Source organism: Callithrix jacchus, chromosome 16 (genome assembly GCF_049354715.1).
Source record: "Callithrix jacchus isolate 240 chromosome 16, calJac240_pri, whole genome shotgun sequence".
Classification (NCBI taxonomy): Eukaryota; Metazoa; Chordata; class Mammalia; order Primates; family Cebidae; genus Callithrix; species Callithrix jacchus.
The window spans coordinates 68,321,838-68,342,115 of NC_133517.1; the positions used below are offsets into that span (position 1 = coordinate 68,321,838).

Below are 20,278 nucleotides of genomic sequence, written 5' to 3' on the forward strand. Positions count from 1 at the left end.
CTTCCCAATCCCTCCCCACTGACATGTAATCACAGACTCAGGTTTGTTCAGTTCCTTCTTTGGAAGTGGATCCATTGATCTTCTGACAACTGAATTACCTCTTGAAGTGCTCTTGCCCTTGTCTTCAGCCATATCTCTGAGGAAAGCTTTCTGTTGCTCTTCTCTTTGGCTTCTTGATTTGCCATGGATATAGTTCAAGACTGCAGGGGTGGAACGGGCTGTAGGATTGTGGCCATGGTGCTCAACAGGTGAAAGAGAGAGTGACCACTCCTTGGGAAACATCATGTCATAGTCTATATCATTTCCCCTCCCTCCTTACACCCCTCCCATTGGTTGTTTGTGGTGAATACAGACATACTCTTGTCAGGTATGAGAATTCTTCTTTCTTTAGTTGATGCAAAAATCTTCAAACTGGATTTCTGTCAAGTTCCTCCATTCCACATCTCCTGAGCATTGTGAAACCAGCTTCAACATCAACTCATGCTCAGAGAATAGTGTTTTGATGAGCTTCTGATAATGTGTTATTCATATATTTCCCTTTCTATATAAATACTAAGCATTTTCTAAGTATCTTCTTCAGTGAAAAGACATCTTCTCCAGCATCAAAAAAAAGAAAAGAAAGAAAAAAAAAGAAAAAAAAATATTCATTACCTCTTAATTCGAATATAAGTAGCTTAACTTTTGATATTGGTACACTGCAGTTATTTTCTTTGAAATTATATTTAGCGGCCAGGTTGTTAAAGAAAAGAAGCTGAGCGATAGAGGACTGGCTGGATGCTAATTTTGGCTTGGCCACCAAGTAAGATATCATCATCTATTTGTTCACTCATTCTTTTAACCTGAACACTGATGATGTCTCGGAGACAGATCTAAGTATCAGGGATACCACAGCAAACAGAAAATGTACCTGCTTCGGTAATCTTTCATTCCCTGGTGGAGACAAACTGTAAACCAGGGTTTCTCGACTTTAATAAGAGTCCAGGTGTTAAAACACATTTCCTACCTCTGGGGTGGGGTCCAAGAATTTGCATTTCAAAAAGGTTTTTAGGTGATGGTCATGCCCCATAAAACACCCCTGGAGGACAACTAATGTAAACAAATAAATGGGAAAATACATAAAATAATGCCAGCTAGTGGCGAATGTTATTGTTAGGTTCAGGGTCAGGTTCCAGCCCATGCTGAGGTCTGAAGGGAGTGGATAGACAACTGGAAAATAGCTGAGAGAACACTCGGGGGAGGGGGATGTAGGTAGGGGAAACACAGCTTTATTCAGCAGCTCTCTCCTCAGCGGCTCTCTTACACTATCTGCTCTTTCTCAGCTGCTTGCCCTGGTTGCTCCCATCTGCATGGCAGGCTGTCCCTTCAGAATCAGCAGCTTAACTCTTTCTCTCTCTGGGCACAAGTGTATCTGTACCGTGTCAGCAAGGAAATTATGCCTTTTACAGAAAATAGGGGCTTATGGCCAAGGGTGGCCTTCCCATGTTATGGCTACATGACTGTAATAACAGGTGGAGTTACACACCTGCACTCTAAACTTGCTGAGTCACACAGGATGTTTATCTTGGCCTGTGCCCTCTTGGCCCCAGCACAGCCACGTTCCTTACACTCCACACCCTAGGCCACGGGAGACATAGGCCCTGGATACACAGGTTATACACATAAGCTTTGGGTACCTAGGCTGGATATACACACACAGGCTTTATACATAAGTTTGGGGCACACAGATTTTATTTACAGGCTTGGCACACAGGCCTTACAATTATGAAGCCAAATAGTTCAAGGAAAGGGAACGGAGGATGATGCCGTGCTGCTATTTTAGGATGAAGCTTCAGAAAAAGGCCTATCTCCTGACTGAAGTGAGAGAACAAGGTTTTCGGGTCTAGGAAGACACTTGCAAGAAGAGCAGAACCACATGAGGAAGCCTTGGCTGCTGTCATCCTGGTGGTCTCTGTGCACTCAGAATGCCACATATGTGTACCACTGCATTTAACCTGTTGGATGGTCAGATTTGTTTTGTGTTTTAGAGGTCTATAGCAGTGATAGTGCCATTTTTATACTTGTATCCCAAAAACCTTTGTACCAAGAAGTAGCTCATTAAGTGACCCAGGCTCTATTTGAATAGAGCCAAATAAACTCATTTAATCTTCATAAAAGACACAAAACATATGTACTGCTGTCATCCCTATTTTACAAGCCAGGGAACTGATGTACAAAGAGTTTAAGTAATTTGCTGAGGATTATAAAAATAGGAAATGGCAGAACCAGGATTTGAACCCATCTCTCCTAACGGTTGGGTGGATGAATGGTTAGACGGGTGAATGAGATGTTGAAATCAAGCCAAGAAGAGTTATCAACTGGCTTCTATATTTTAAAAGGGGATTTGTAACACAATTGGAACCTAGAGATGGATGTTTGCCCTGCAGAGGAGGAAGAATGTCATGGGTGGTCGAGTCCAGGTGAGAGGAGGCATGAGGGGGCAGGTCTAGAAGGAATGAGACCAGGTATGTGGCCAAATGGCTTGCCTGGGCAGGTAACAAGCTCTCCCTGCATGAAAACAGGACATGCCTTTGGAAGCTGCAGGGCAAGAGAAAACAAATTCAGTAAACCCCTTCCTCTTGAAGGACGCTGACACGTTGTGTTTTAATCTAATTAATACATTCAGGAAGTTGGACTAAGAGGAATGTGACTATTTAATTGTTTTGTTCAAAGGGTACAAAGCAAGCTATTAGTCCCGGGTCGTGACTCCAAGGTTCATATCAGATTATTACCAAGGAGGGTTTTGGAACAAGAGTGGCTGATTGATTCTTTCCTGATGTTATCCTCATTAATTTACGAAGATTCATTGTGTCAGTGCTAATTTGCAGAGTCTGGAACAAAATGTAAAACAGACTGAGGCTGATAAGAATTGTTTTGTATCTGCAATTCTATCTTGTTTTTTCCCCTACGTTTTCCCTTCCAAAGATTTTCAGGTGCATGAATTTCCAGTCTGATTATAATGAACTCTTTTTCCACATGACAAAAGTTGTCTCTAATGATTAAGCTACAAGCAGGAAGTAGATACTTGGCATTTTATTTCCAGCCCAGCAAAAAATGTGGCTCTTCTATTACTCTCCCTATGACCCAGAAAAAATCATTTAACTTTTATTGCTCAGATTCCCCTTCTGGAAAAATAGGATAATGCAAATCTGAACGCCTTATACCCACCTTTTGATTAAAATTTTTAAATCATTCCCATGACCTGCAAGACAATATTCAAGCTTGATGTTTCCAAAGCCTTGATGATTGGCCTCAACTTCTCTAGTCTCAAATTCTGCCACTGTTCAGCAAGTATTTTCTGTTCTATTGTATCAAACAATGGCTGGTGTTTATTCTTTCTTTGGAAAGCCTTCCCTCACCTTTGGATATTTGCCAAATTTCTTTTCCACCTTTAACTTGTCATCACTTACCTTTTCCAGCTCCCACAGGCAAATTACCCAATGGCTTATAGATCCTTTCTTGGTTTCTTCATTAATGCTTGCCACATTTTATCATAATTATTTGTCTAAATACATATTTTTTTGTAGGGGTGTGTGTGTGTGTGTATCCTGCACTTGACTGTGAGCTTCAGAGTGCAGGGCAGTAGATCACATCTTAATCAGGTCTGCATGCCAAATTGCTAACAACCTGGCCAGCAACAACAGGAACTTATGTATTGATTGAGTAAATAAAGGAAAGAACGTCTGGCTTGCCTGACACCTAAGATTATAAAGAGCAAATTATATGTTAAATGCTAAAGCTCTTTATAAACCAAAACAACACAATAATGTGCTGATGTTAGGAAACATTTCTTTATTGAAGTACTCTAAAAACATTTTCTAACTCCATCTTCATCATGAAGCTTTAATTCTTTCTCTCTATAAAATGCAGTCATTCACTCATTCTGTCTTGATCACAGAATATTAAATATTTTCTCTTCTTTGTCAGAAGCAGTAGAAGCGGTCATTTATTCATTCAGTCATCTTTCATGTAATCAACATGAAAAGTGCCTCATCATCAACAACATCAACGATGCCTGCCAAGCAATGTGCAAGGCACTGGCGATAGAATGAAAAGTTAGAGAAAGTGGCCGCAGGCCTCATGGATCTCATAGAGGCACTATAGATGAGGCATGAGTAATTCCTTCAGGGATTGGGCTGGTCAAACTCTTCCCAGTTTGGGCTGCCACCTCACTTTACTGCCTGTCCTGTGCACTAACCTAGGTGGTATCTTATTACCTGGGCCCTTTATTCATCATAATGCTTTGATCCTTGATTGGTTGCACCTTGAGTTTGAACATGCTCCTTTTTTGTTTAGTAAGGATGAATCCATGTTATTGGAGATGCACGAGGTTGCTCAGCAGCCAGTTTTTTGGGCTGGTCCACCAGATTCTTGCTGCCACAAGCTGCAAGGAAAAATGCAAATGAACCAGTTCTTGGGAGGATTTGGCCTAGGGCCTGGACTTCAGTGTCTAGGGCCATGGTTTGGCTTTCAGCCTTTTCTAACCTTTCAGTCTCCATACAGCATCAAAACAGAATCAGAGTATTGACATACAATGTCTGAACTTTGATAAATAGGCGCAGTGAGAAAAGCAGCCTAAACCTAATTTTTCTTCCCAGTCTGTTGTTTCTTATCAGAAACAAATACTTTGCTTCTGTAATTATTAGTAATATCTATAAATTTCTTCACTCAAAATTGTCCAGTTCAGCACCTCGCTGTATTTAACTATTCTTGGTGGCCTCTGGCTGACACCAACTGGTTTCTGATGATCATTTTCTTGGAAAGTGATTTGTCCTTTCCTTGCCTGAGCCTGTCCCCATGGCTCTCCTATAGCCTCTATCAGGAGGTTAGCAAAGAAGGTGGTGGAGATGGACAAGGGGTCAAATCTGTTACTTTTTATAGAGGCAGAGTGAAAATAATTTCCTGTGAAAGCTGAGGACATTCCTCCATTTGGCTTCCTGCTCTGTGTCTTATATGCTGGTTAATTTTTTTTTGTTTGTTTTTGGAACTTCTATGGGCCAACTTCCCATGCCTGAGGCTGCTGAGAGAGATTTACAGACTCAGCTTCATACACAGCAGTGAGCCGTGGATGGTGATGAATGAACAGAAGAGAGATGCCCAAGCCATTCCTCAATGTTCTGAACATGAGTTCAAAGAAGCCTCCAAGAGGTGTCCTGGAAAGCAGTCACTAGTAGAATTTAGGGTTAAGAAAGACTCAGTGGGGGAAATATATTCTACCTCCCTGTCCCTTTGATCTCAATGTTGATTCTTCCCAAATTGATCTATCATACATTAGTCAGTGTATGCTTGCTGAGAGCCAATTGAGTGTTTCACATTGCTCTAAATGCTGGATGAATCACACAATGGCCGAAAATACAACTCAAAGAGGCTGAAGTAGAAATGTATTATGGTTCAATCAATCAAGCTAGACTACTATTATTGCTTTCAAAAGCATGACATAACTTATCTATCTGATACACAGGAGAGATTCAATTTCATATCACAGGTTGGTCTGATTTTGTGGGACCTTATCAACGCCTGAGAGAAGATACCAGTATGAGGTCAAAATTGCATGGAGGTGATAAAGTGATGAGAGGAAAAGATGCCAGATGCCATGACACACATCCATATTCATGCTTACTCTGGACACTTACACCACTCTAAGTAAAGAAATTACCTATAGCCTTTCTTAACCTTTTGACAACAAATTATAAATTTTGCAAAATATAAAACCCTGGGTAATTTTATTTGACTATACTTATTTTTTTAGTGATGAAAGAGAAAGATCAGTTCATATATTTTCATCTGTACCATGCCATAATCTCCTTCAACAGGGAAACATCATCAGTGGTTAGAGGAAGCAAGGAAGGTTGCTGTGAATCACACCATGAATTTCTGAATGTGATGTCCCTTCACCTCATGAGGTCAATTCTTTCTACTTAATATACTTCTGGCAGTATCAAACTAGTAATAAAATTTTACTCCATTTTTCATGTCACAAATATTTGGCCAGAAAACAAAAGATTTAGTCACAGAGCAGGCAAAGTCAAATTCATAAATAATGTTATTTAAAAGTCACACTACCCCATTCTACTCAAATGGCAGATCTCTGCATTATTCGTATTTGAGTTGATCTTTTCTGAATTTTTAGTTTTCCTCTGTGTTGGGGAGAAAATCTTTTCTTAAAATCCTGTCTTGCTTAAAAGGCAACAACACTCTGATTTCTTTGAGAATCCATACTGTGTGGTATTATGATGTTTTGAAAGACAGACTCAAAGAATATGTCAACTAACTTCCCTTACTTGCCCTCCTAATAATTACTGGGCATGCTGTATAAATAAATGTGTAGTTCTCATGTGAAAATACCAGAAGAAGAAGATAGGGAATTCAGATTTCATCTTTGAGATGATAATTCTAGGAAAAAGAAACACTGAAAATTCCTCAAGTCCAAAACTATAATTACTAGCCTAAATTCTACTTTTGAATTCATAGACTCAGCAGCTTTTGTTGATTTTGGAGGGGGAGGGGAGCAGAAATATTTAAACTACTAAAAACAACTTGCATTCTCTTCATTCCCGGCTACCTCAAGTTAGTAAGGAAGACAGAACAAGGGTACCAAAAATGTGTGGAAACCTGAGAAAAGGCAGAGAGGTGAGAGACTGTTGAGAAGAATGAACTGCTTAGTGATGAAGCTATACAAAGAATAGCTGGAAATCTGAAACCTGGTATCTTAGAAGAGAGAGTCTGGAACTAAGTGGCAAAAGAGGTGAATTTCTAGCTGAATGTTAATATTCATTAGCTCTGTGATACAGGCCTTGGTTTCTGTACATATTTAACACATATGCATAAAGGGAAGATTTTCCATTTCTGTTATACCCACTTCACCAGATAAGTGACAAATAAAATCCTGAATGTGTCTTGTAAACTCTAATGTGTGGGATGGCATTAATATGGAGCATTTAAAAACAGTCTGGGCAGGTACAGTGCCTCAGGCAAAATGACCAGCATAAGGCTTGGGAATACTGAAAAGCAGATAGAAAGAAGGGGTTTTTGAAGACAACAGAGCAAAAATAGAAAACGCTAAATCCTACAAATTAAAATCAGCGTTGTGAGGAAGGCCAGATGGGGACTGCACATAACCTTCTTAAAGAAGGAAACCACTCCTCAGTCCCCGGCTATCACTACCATTTAAGAATCTCAGCCAGAATTTCCAGCTTTTTCAATTATCGTGAAACACTCTAAACACAGACATTCATGTGTTATAAACCAATTTTTTTTTTTTTTTTTTTTGAGACGGAGTTTCGCTCTTGTTACCCAGGCTGGAGTGCAATGGTGCGATCTCGGCTCACCGCAACCTCTGCCTCCAGGTTTCAGGCAATTCTCCTGCCTCAGCCTCCTGAGTAGCTGGGATTACAGGCACGCACCACCATGCCCAGCTAATTTTTTGTATTTTTAGTAGAGACAGGGTTTCACCATGTTGACCAGGATGGTCTCAATCTCTTGACCTCGTGATCTGCCCGCCTCGGCCTCCCAAAGTGCTGGGATTACAAACCAATTTTAAAATGTAACATTACAAGAGAGATGGGAATAGGAAGTTACTAGCGGTTAGATAAGGTAGAGAGAATGGGCATAAATTACTGTTCTATACAAAGGGGCAGGCTGAACCTTGAGGGAAAAACGAGATATTCAGTTTAAACATATTATACTTGCATCTATTTACCCAGAAAGTATTATCAAGTACTTGTGCGTCCCCTGTATATTGTATCAAAAACTGAATAATAATAACAAAATACGCTATCTTGAATTCCTTTTAAGACCTATTCCCTACATGACTCCTAGTCAATACACATCTTCCTCTTGTTCATGCTTCCTGTGTTTCTGCCATTTAAACTTCTACATATTGCTTCTACATAGCAGACTTTTCATAGTTCCTTACTTTCTTAAATTCTGTTTCTTCTGAATAAAGTTCTTTTCTGAATACGTCATACCAGACCTAAGAATTTTCATCTAAAATCCAACTCAAATGTAACTGTCTCTATCGTCCACGCTATGCCTTCTGTATGGAGCTGTTCGCTGTATTCCATACTTCATAGTTGCTTGCTCCATATTTCCTTAGTAGTATTTACCACGTGGGATTAACTGTAATCCCAGCACTTTGGGAGGCCGAGGCGGGCGGATCACGAGGTCAAGAGATCGAGACCATCCTGGTGAACACGGTGAAACCCCGTCTCTACTAAAAATACAAAAAATTAGCTGGGCATGGTGGCGCGTGCCTGTAATCCCAGCTACTCGGGAGGCTGAGGCAGGAGAATTGCATGAACCCAGGAGGCAGAGGTTGTGGCGAGCCGAGATTGCGCCATTGCACTCCAACCTGGGTAACAAGAGTGAAACTCTGTCTCAAAAAATTATATATATTATATATATATTACATATGTATTTGCCAAATCTATGAGTTTCTTGAACTGAGGACCTGGATTTTTAACTTGTTACACTAGTACAAAGAGTGTTTGTTGAAACAACATGTGCTCTCCAGAAATATTTATTTAAAGCATAAATGAGAGAGTTTCTGTTTCCACCTAAAATATGAAACCTCGGAAGAGTATTGATCAGCCTACTTTAATAAAAAGGAACCTGTCTCTTTCTGTGTTTTCTCAGAACTAAATTCTTGTGTTAGCCTTATTATCATATAAGCTTTTCCTATTCAATCATGAGATGGCCACAGACAACTTCAGGGTTATATATACATTGTACAGGACAAAGTACAAAATAATAATTTTTCTCCAAATCAGTAAAACATGCCAGAGGTCAGCAACATAAATTACAATACAAGGAAAGACAAATTATTCTACTGACAGGTGAGCCTCAAACACTTGTTCATTAGTGGCAAGATATGAGATAAAACACACAGAGCATCATACAAGTGGCTTAAATAGAATTCAGCCAAAATTTTTAAACAAATAAAAATCAAAGTGTGTGTTAGTGTAAGTATACAAAAACCCCCTGGAAACCAAAAGTAAAGAAAATACTATCTACTTATGTTAACAATGTCCTAAACACAAATTATATTTACTCAAAACTTGAAAGGTATATAATAAAGCAAAAAATATATATATCAAGAGACCAAACAAAAGAATCAGATTCACAAATGATCCAGATGTTGAAATCTTCCAACAGGTAATTTAAAATAATAGTAATTAAAATGTTACAATTTCTAGAGGAAAAGATAAACAACATGCATAAACAGATTGAAAACTTCAAGAGTCATGGAAACTATAATCTTTTGTCAAATGAAAATCCTAAGAAACAAAAAAACAAATAAACAAAGCAGTAGAGATGAAAAAACACATCTAATGGGCTCGTCTGTAGATTCAGTGTGGCCACGGGAAAAGAAAATCAGTTAACCCAAAGATAAATCTATGGGAATAACCCACATTGAAGCATAAAGAAAAGAGAGAGAGAGAGAGAGAGAGAGAGAGAGAGAGAGAGAGAGAGAGAGAGAGAGAGAGAGGAGAGAAAGAGAGAGAGAGAGAGAGAGAAAGAGAGGGAGAGGAGAGAAAGAGAGAAAGAGAGGGAGAGAGAGAGAGAGAGATAGATAAAGGGAGAGAGAGGGAGAAACAAAAAAGAACAAAGAATCCAAGACCAGCAGGAAAATTTGAAAAGGTCTAAGACATAAGTTGGAATTCCAGAAGGAGAGGAGAAAATGAGGGTGATACATATTTTCTAAAGCTAACAAAATACTTCAAATCACAGATCTAAGAGACCAAGATTATATCAAGCAAGATAATACCAAAAAAGAAAAACGAACATTTGTAGACACTACATTAAAACTTTTGGAAACCAAATATAAAGGCAAAAACTTGATGGAAGCTAGAGAGAGAGAGAAAAAAGACACAATGAATACAAAGAAATAAATAGATGGATTACAGCAGACTTACCATTAAAGCTATGAAACCCAGAAGACAATGGAGTGGCATCTTAAAAGTACTTCAGGGAAGAAAAAACATACATAATATGTCTATGTCATGTATATAGTATATATACTATATATATATATAAAACACATAATTTAATATGTATTATTTTATACACATTTATATGTGTATTAATAATACATATTAAATAATACACTTAATATGTATTATTTTATAACATTTTCTACAAGTATGTTTTAAAAGCCTTTACATAAAATAATCTTAAAACACTAAAGCTAAGAGAAATCATTACTAGTAACTTCCACTGAAAGAGATATTTTTAAAAATTTCTTTAGGCAAATGACGTACAAGCTCAGACAAAAAAAAATCAAATGTGCATAATGTTACAAATATGTTAAGAAATGTTAAAGTGATGGTAAATATGGAAGATATTTTATCTAATTTTTAATTATTTTAAAATAAAATTAAAGTGAAAATAGCAATGTATTGTGTGTAGCAATCCCTGCCCCTCTTCATCACTGGCAAGGGGAGCTCCATACTTTAAAATCCAGAAGGAGACAGACAGAGCTCCATGAGTTGTGCAGCAGCAGAAATGGTACCATATCAATACAGCCCAATGCCTGTGTCTGCTTAAGGAGCAACCACTGTGGCCCAGATGGTACCTGGGCCTGTAAAAGCCACAGCCTGGGGGGTTGAGGAGTATGGGACCAGCATGCAAGGAGCAGAGCCTGTGGTGAGGTGCTGATGCATGGTGGTCCTTCAGGCGCAAGTGGCTTCTCTGGAAATCTCTGAATTGCCTTGGGGCAGGGGTGAGGGGGAAAGGCTTTTTCCATAGTCTTAGACAAGAGCTCCTGGCTTCCATTCAGATGATTGAATAATCTCATTTGAAGGTCCTTTGGCCACACACTTTGTGTTTTCTCCTGAGCAGTCTTTCTTATTCCTTTCAGTATTGGTGGGCTGAGGATTTCCCAAATATTTAAGTCTTGTTTCTCTTTTGATGAACAATTTCAAATTTAAGTCCTTCCTCTTTTCTCACACTTTACTATGAACAGTCCAGAGAAACCAGTCACCCTATCAAGACTTTGTATAAATATTTTCTTAGGTAAATATTCAATTTTATAACTAGCAGATTCTGCCTACCATAAAACACCATGGCACCAGCATAATTCAGCACATTTATTTGCTACTTTATAAGAAGGTGGTCTCTCCTTCATTGTCCAATAACATGCATCTAACTTCTATCTGAGCTCTATCAGAATGGTCTTTACTATCCATATTTCCACCAAAAGTTCTACTCAAGATGACTTGGATATTATGTTTCTGTTTGTTTGTTTTTTGAGACAGGGTCTCACTCTGTCACCCAGGCTGGAGTGTAAAGGTGTGATCTCGGCTCACTGCAACCTCCATCTTCCGGGTTCAAGCAATTCTTCTGCCTCAGCCTCCCTAGTACCTGGGACTGCAGGCATGTGCCAACACGCCTAGCAATTTTTTTTTTGGTAGGGAGGAGGTTTTATGATGTTGGCCACGCTGATCTTGAACTCCTGACCTCAAGTGATCCCCCTCCTCAGCCTTGCAAAGTGCTGGGATTATAGGTTTGAGCCACTGCATCCAGCCTGCTTAGATACTCTAAAGAAGATTGAGGTTTTCTCTGCAAGCTCTCCTTTGGTTTTTTTCCCTCCAGTCTCACCAGGATTGCCTTTAAATTCCTTTCATGCTGATGTAAGCTTTTTCTAGCATGCAACTCAAAACTCTGCTAGTCTGTACCCATCACTCTGTTCCCAAACCACTTCCCTATTTTTAGGTACTTGTTGCAGCAGCACACCACTTCCTGTACCCATTTTCTGTCTTAGATTGTTCAGATTGCTGTAATAGAACACCATAGACTGAGTGGTTAATAAATAATGGAAATATGATTTCTTATAGTTCTGGAGGCTAGGAAGTTCAAGCTCTAGGTGTAAGTTGGGGTCTGACGAGGGCCCACTTCATCATAGATGCTGTCTTCTCATTGTAACTTCATTTGGTGGAAGGTGCGAGAGGTCTCTCTGGGATCTCTTTTATAAGAGTACTAATTCTATTCATGAAGGTTCTATCATCATGACGTAATCACCTCTCATAGGGCTTCTAATATGATCACTTGGAATTTGGTTTCAACTTATGAATTTGGGGGAGACATAGAAAGACAATCCAGACTCAGCTTGGACTGAAAAAATTATTGTGTAGTATACTGTGTCTGGCCAGTCCTGATACACATTTCCACTCCAGAAATGAAGAGAGTAACTGCCTTATTGTAAGTATATGAGACTGGGAATTAGAACTTCACAGAATTAACAGAAAGAAAGATAGAAAGAAGGAAGGTTGGTAGGAAGGAGAGAAAGAAAGGAAGAAAGTAGAAAGAAAAGGAGAAAGAGAAAGAAAAAAGAGAAGGGCAGATATGCACTAAGGTGGTGGTGCTTATATTAAATTTTGGTAAGGTTTTTCTACAGCCCTATAACTGTAATAAATTTACATATTCTTAACTATTTGCATATTTTCTTCTTTTCCTTTTATTCTTTGTTGCTTTTTGTTTTGTTTTGTGCCTTCACATAATTTGCTTATTCTGAAATTTCCTTATATGTCTTTTAATATTATTAACTTGTGCTTGTCCTTTTAGGGCCAAGATCAGGATTCTTTTCCTCCTAGAAACCTTGATTAGTGTTTCCAGGCTGGAATGAGTGCTCCCTGTCTTTGTTCCCATTATATCCAGGATACATCTTTATCAGAGTATTTATCATGGTGCTTAATAATTTTATTTACTCATCTGTCACACAACCAGGCTCTAAAGATTTTTGAGACATGATAGATATCATGTGTTATGTATTGTCATTTGCCTTCTTTACCTTGCTTTTTTTTCCTCATTATTATGTGTCTGTTTTCACACTGCTAAAAAGATGCCACCAAAGGCTGGATAATCTAGGAATAAAAGAGGTTTAATTGAGTCACAGTTCCAAATGGCTGAGAAGGCCTCAGGAAACTTACAATCATGGTGGAAGGTGAAGGGAAAGCAAGGCACATCTTACATGGCAGCAGGAGAGAGAGAGAGAGAGAGAGAGAGAGAGAGAGAGAGAGAGAGAGAGAAAGAGAGAGAGTTCAAAGGGGCAACTGGCAAACACTTAAAACCACAAGCTCCCATGATAACTCCCTCAGTATCTTGAGAACAGCATGGGGGAAACTGTCCCCATGATCCAGTCACCTCCCACAAAGTCCCTCCTCTGACATGTGGGGACTACAATTTTAGATGAGATTTGGGTGGGGACACAGAACCAAACCATATCATTATGTATCATCCTCTATATGCTGATGTATGGTCTCCTTCTCTACCTATCAGAGTTCTGCGAGTGCAAAGGCACTCTTTTATTTTTCATTGCTATTTTCATGAGAGCTTAAAACAGTGCTTGGGCACAAAACTCAATATTTTTGGGTGTTTGATAAATTGAATAAATATATTGGATGAAAGTGGTCAGAGTACAAGTTATATCTTAGAGCAGAAACAATATATGGAGAATAGACAAGTTTAGTTGGTAAATATTATCAGTGTGAGATCAAGCAAATTCAAAAAATAAACATCACATTAACTCTGCAGAATATCACAGGGAGAAGAAAGAAGCCATAGAGGATAAAGCTGAGGAGAAGGAAAAAAAGACAAGAAAGAGAAAGAGCAGAAGAAGCAAGAGGAAGCAGAGTAGGAGAGAGAGGAAGATGGGGGAGGAGGAAGAGGAGAAAGCTGAGAAAGCAGAACAACGACAAATGATAATTACAGTAGAAGCTCACACTTACTAAGTATTCTCTATCTATTATTTCTTTAGCCTCACACCTAAGTACCAAGGGAGGTATTTTTATGTCTATTTTACTGTGAAGAAACTGAAACTTAGTGAGTTATACTGCTGATTAGTAATGATAGCCACATTCTAAACTAATATGTAATACTGTTCACCAATAGGAAGAAAAAAGAGAGACAAGGTATAGAAGTTAGGATATAGGTATCAGAAAATCTAAATTTCCAAAGACCATATCTGTTCTCATTGCTCCAAAGGTGAAGTTTCACATAATACCTTAAGGGGTATACATGTAAGAAAATCACAAGAGATAATTTTAAAACAACTTTAAAAAATTAAAAAAAAAGAAAAAAAGATGAGATATTTTAAAGGGACAGTATCCTATTCCTAGTCCTGAAACTTCCCCGCCTTTTTTTTAGCTTGTGATTATTATGATGAAAGTCATTTCAAAGAGATAGAGGTGTTTCTTAGTCTGTTTGGGCTTCTGTAATAAAGTACCATAAACTGAGTGGATTACAAATAAAAAAAATTGTTTCTCAGAGATCTGGATGCTGGGAAGTCCAAAATCAAGGCTCAGAAGATGTGATGTCTGATGAGGACCCACTTCCTGATTTGGAGGTGACACTGTCTGTGTATTCTCATGTGGTGGAAAAGAAATTCACTTGCTGAGGCCTCTATTTTTAGGACACAAAACCCAATCCTGAGGCCTTCATTCTAATGACCTAATCACCTCCCAAAGGCCCTATCTCCAAATACCATCACCTTGGGAATTAGGATTTCAACATATGAATTCTGATGAAAAACAAATATTCAGACCATATCAGAGATAAGAAAGAGCGACAGGAATGGCAATAAAATTGAATGCCCCGTTATCAAAGGGAGTATGTGTAGGAGAAAGCAGCTGCCAAAGAGAAAAGAATCAAAGGTTAAGAAAAAGACACGAGGTGAGCTTAAAGAAATATTCAATTTAGCTCTCAGAGTATAATAGTGGAATTCATGCAATGGGAGTTCATAGCTTCCTGTGACACACAGACAACAGCAAGAAGCAAAGGGATTGACAGGGGAAGAGAAAGATGTAGCAATTCAGACCCGAGACCCGAGTCTAACCTGGCCATCTGTGCCCGGAAAAGGTTTGATTCTAGAAGCAGAGGATGTGAAGGACAAAGCTAAATTCACACTCTCATAGCATCTTTCAAACGAGTGTATGGGGTATAATTTGGACATTTGTAATAACTTAAACATCAAGAACAGTGTGTCTAGAACTTATATAGTAGGTCCTTAGCTGACAACAAAGGTTTTGATCTTAAAATTGGATTTGAGGAAATTAGAGGGAATACACCTAAAATATCACCTGAACTAAGGCAGTGTGCCTGCACCCACAGGCACATGCACACATGGACACGACTGATATTCATTAAGGGCACATGATCCCTTATCATATATTTACACGTATTTACACATTGTACCACATATTTACATATTGTAGCCATTACAGTTGTCAGAAATACATTCTGTATTTTTGTACCTATAACATTCTGTTTGATAAATGTTTTAAATGATAATCATTGTGCACATGTTTGCACTCACACCCTTACCTCCTTGTACAAATGGGTTCTGTTTTCCCAGAGACAAAGAGTAGAATGAGGAACATTCATAGGTTTTGGAGTCAGGTAAAATGACTCTAGGATCTGACATTTACTAATCATATGAGCTTGGTGAAGTTTCTGAGAACACTCTTTATTCTCATACCTAAAATGAGGATAATAATTTCACCAACTGCATTATATTTTATTGAAGCCAAAATTATCATTTATGCCAGAATAGAATAAAAAGCAGTGCCCTGTTTTTTCAGTGAGACAGTTCAAAGAATGTTTTGGGGCAAATACATAAATTTCAATGATACATTTTCAAAAGTCTAATGTCTATTTATAAAATTTAATATTTTATTACACATACATATTAATATGACATACATGAAATAATATACTACTTTGGAATTATTGGGATTTTTCGCTCCTCTTGTTCTTTTAAAATTTACACAAACTCTTAACAAGAGTCTTTGACATCAGTACCTTCACAATCTTTAGGGACAGTTAAAGTCATTTAACAGTTTTCCAGTGCATACGGCCTTCTCCTCTAAATGGTTTGAGATATAGTATAACATTTTTGACTCTGCAAAGCATGCTTTTATTGTGCATTTTATACCATGTTGAAGATAATCTAGTCATACAAAATTGAGAGAATTGTTCATTTATACTGTAGATTCATATTTAAAATCTTTAAAAAGTAGCTGTCTATTTTTATTTCTTTGTGAATGATCTTTAAAAGGCTTATTTATGATATGATTCAAAACTTACAATTACAAAATGGAATACAATGGAATACTACTTTCTCTTTTTGCTGATTTTAGGTGGATTCTGCATAATAACCTTTCCTAATTGGTAGTATTGAATGCAATGTAACGTAATTGAGAGATAATCATATAATATGACTTCTATCTTCACTAGGAATGTAGACATGTACTTGGGAGGGAGTGTTTCTCCTACATTAAGACATGTATAGCTGTGTTTTAAGAGACTGACACAGTAAAATGTTAGTTGTCTTCTTGTCTGTTTTTGTTAACTATTTAGTAAACACTTTAGTGTCACTCCATAAATGGAATAGTTCAATTTTTCTCAACCAGTCCCTTTAATTGAGTTCATAATATACTGTCATTGGGATGTGTAGAAGAGTTCAAACATTCCAGGTATTGTTAAGTAGAAGAATCTTGCTTTGTAAGATCAATTTACATTCAAGTTTCTGATGCTGTTAGTGTGAAGATTGGAGAGCTTCAGTAGGTAATGTTTGCATTAAGCTTTTTTCCTGCATTGTGTACTACTTATTAATAGAGAACAATCTAGTGATTAGAGTGAAATCATATGGATATGCATAGTAAGCAGATATGTACAGTAAGTGACTGGAGTGAAATCAGTTTGGTCAAGAAGGGCAAATTTCTATTATTTTCATTGATCTTTTCAAGACAGTAGGTTGGCAATGCACACCCAAAACTTTCTCCCACTAAATGTCTTTCCAAATATATTTGTCTTTCCTCTCCTGCACACACCTTTTACTCTAACTTAACTGAGTTTCCAGTTATTTTCCAGAAAGTTTTATTCTTGTCTACCTTCAGGTTTTCCTTAATGCAATTCCTTCACCTGTAATAATAATGCATATATCCTTGGAATGACTCTCCATACAACGCTGATTAGTTAAAAGCTATTTGTTTCTGCTATAGTTTTGTTTATACATAGTATCTCAACATGCTACAGTATGCTTTAGTATTTATTTTATTTACTTGTGCTTTCAGCCAGTTAGCTGGGGCAATGGGTTTTGGTGAGCTGCATTATAAATAGCCTCAGGCAATGATGTTCTACCATGTTAATGTGAATTGAGGATGTTCTGCAATATGTAACGCATCTTATTCACTTTACTATGAGCTTTACTTTCTCCACTTATATGCCAGATATTTTTTAAGTTATGAGGCTGACAAAAGATGTGTAAGAGATAATGTGGATGTGTTACAGAGTGGCTAAAGGAGTATCACGTTGCATGTTAACTTATTTTTCAAGTATATGGTGGAGGAAATAGATGGTAAAGATCAGAGGGCAGTTAGAATCGGTATAAGTCCTTTGATCATGTGAAATGTCAGAGTAGGTATTAGGTAGACATGAGCAAGGCAGGACAGGCCCTCCACTACCCCTGGGAATGTCAGGTAACCATCAGGTGATGGCCAGGTGGTTCTCAAGCCATCTCTCTAAAATAATAATTGGTTGCAGCTGGCACCAGGGAACAGGCAGTCTCCTAATGGATAGAAAACCCCTGAAGCTGGTGATCAGCAGCTTCCCAATAAGATCTTGGGAGTTGGGCGAGTGGGTTCAAGCATGTGCAGTAAGAGGCAAATCAGTGGAGTTTAACTGGTATGTGACCTTCTTCTAGGAACACTTGACTGGTAAGGGAAGAATGCCTCGAGTGAGCATGCATACAATGTCAGTAAACACACTGTGCATGTGGCCCCTCGCAAGTGCTAGCAGGTCACCACACATGCAGACAGGAAGAATCGGGGAGCAGGGACACAACCCCCTGTAAGCCTGCCAACACATAAGACCCCAAGTCAAAAATCAAACCATGCATTTGATCTCTTGAGTTGCTCACTTGCCCTTTTCCGAGTAAACTTACTTCCTTTTGTTCCTGCTTTAAAACTTTTTAGTTGGCCGGGCATGGTGGCTCACACCTATAATCCCAGCACTTTGGGAGGCCGAGGCGGGTGGATCACGAGGTCAAGAGATCGAGACCATCCTGGTCAACATGGTGAAACCCCGTCTCTACTAAAAATACAAAAATTAGCTGGGCATGGTGGTGTGTGCCTGTAATCCCAGCTACTCAGGAGGCTGAGGCAGGAGAATTGCCTGAACCCAGGAGGCAGAGGTTGCTGTGAGCCGAGATCACGCCATTGCACTCCAGCCTGGGTAACAACAGCGAAACTCCATCTCAAAAAAAAAAAAAACTTTTTAGTAAATATTCACTCCTGCTCTAAAACTTGCCTAGCTCTCGTCCTTTGCCTTATGCCCCTCAGCTGAATTCTTTCTTCTGAGGAGGCAAGAATCGAGGTTGCTGTAGACTCACAGGGATTCACCACTGCTCACAGAAAGACATCATGACATCACTACAGTGTTAAAGAGTGCACAATTGTTTGAACAGTAGTTGGCAGCAACATTGGCTAGAGGTATGCTTCAGGGACTTCAGAAAACTGAAGAGAGTAATTTCTAATCTATAGAACTAGTACTAGAACCATGAACTCTCCCATTCTCTGAAATGTATCCTGTCTCTCCTACATTCTTAATTTGGCCATGTGTGTATTCATTGAATGAATACCCTAATAATAAATTAATGACTGGATTATGAATGAGAAAATAATTATTAAAAATAGTGAGTGGCCATTGAAGACTAAGATTATGTATTTTGTCTTTGTAGCTTGTTATTTGTGTGGCGTGACTTTTAAGTTCTGATGTGAAGCTGTCTATTTAATAGAATAGAGCAACATTAGATTCTGTCTCATTGACTAGTCAGTTATTCATGGTGAGTTCAATTCTGGTTTTCTGGCTTCTTTGCTCAATTGCTTTTAAGGCCACACCTGCAAGAATTTACGTTCATGTGTTACCTGAACCTCTGATTCCCAAACAATGGTTTCCCCGAATGATGATTCCTCAACTTTTGCCACTTATCATATACTGGGAAAGATTCTTCTAATTGAAAGTGCAAAAACATACAAATCAATAGGAGAGAGAGGGGGAGAAAGGGTGCAGAGAAGAAGAGAGAGAGAGAGTTACATTATTCTCTAATGTAACTGGTGGTGAAATTCTAAAGTCAGAATTTCATAAATTTCATAGAACTTTCCCATTTCTCATTTACTGGCCTCATCAGACAGATTCTCCCCATTTGTTGTGAGAATGTTACAGTATATTATCCAAAATGAAAAGGATCTTTATCTCAGAACTAGTAAGCATTATAATATACCTGCTATATATTATAATAATGTTATTAGCTTAGGGGTGATTCTGATTGGTCCTGTTTTGTCACCTGCCCTTCCTCAGACTAATTAGTGATGCCAGGTAGATGTCATACCCTGACTGATCAATATTGAATCCTGTGCCCATTTTCTGTAGAATGCAAATATGACTCTTGGTTGAGAGCTCCTCATGAACTCCTTTAAGGTGAAGGGAAAAATGTTGGCCAAAAAAGAGATGAGTAACATAGAATCAGAACAGTTTATACATCTCTCTAATCATGTGCCTTCGAGAGCCCAAGAAATAACTTGAGTGATATTAAAAGTGCATTTTCTTATGCTGTTTGCTCCAGTTTGACTCCTTTATAACAAAAATTAACTTACACACACACACACACACACACACACACACACCCAAAAAAACCCCTCTTGATTCCATACCAATCCATTTTAAATCTCCATGAAACTCCCAGGATGGAATGAACCACTCTTTCCTCTGAAATACTAAAGCACTTTTAATTTAAATCATATTTCTATTTCAAAGAAATTCACCAAATATTTCTTGTACTAGCATTATAATGTAAGACCTTCTGCTAGGGATGTACAGAACTGAAATGGTTCCTGTTATTAGGGTATTTAATAACATGAGTGAGACTGTTGTGCACATGATCAACTAAAGATGATGCTGTTTTTGCAAAAACACCCTCAAAGACATCATGTACTTCCCTGTCTTCGTCAGTACTAGTTCTTCTATTTGTAATGCCCAATCACCAATCTTTCTTTCATATACTGGACAAATATAATTTCCTCAGAAAATACAAGAACAAAATAACCCTCATAGTGATATTTTTTTCCTGTAAATACTAGACTTATAATAGTGTGTGTGTGTGTGTGTGTGTGTGTGTGTGTGTGTTTTCTTATTCCACTGCAAGGGTCTGAAAAGTAAGCGATGCATTTATTTAATCTTTGTTTCCCTA

General features: G+C 38.2%; 1 long non-coding RNA gene across 1 annotated transcript in view; it reads left to right on the forward strand.

Annotated features, from left to right (window-relative positions):
• The window catches only part of LOC128929909 (uncharacterized), a 52,424-nt gene extending 38,679 nt beyond the window's left edge, over window positions 1–13,745 (forward strand). The window contains exon 3 of the long non-coding RNA XR_008477200.2: window positions 13,567–13,745. This is a non-coding gene — a long non-coding RNA (uncharacterized LOC128929909). The remainder of the gene's footprint in view (window positions 1–13,566) is intronic.
• Window positions 13,746–20,278: the final 6,533 nt, after the last annotated feature.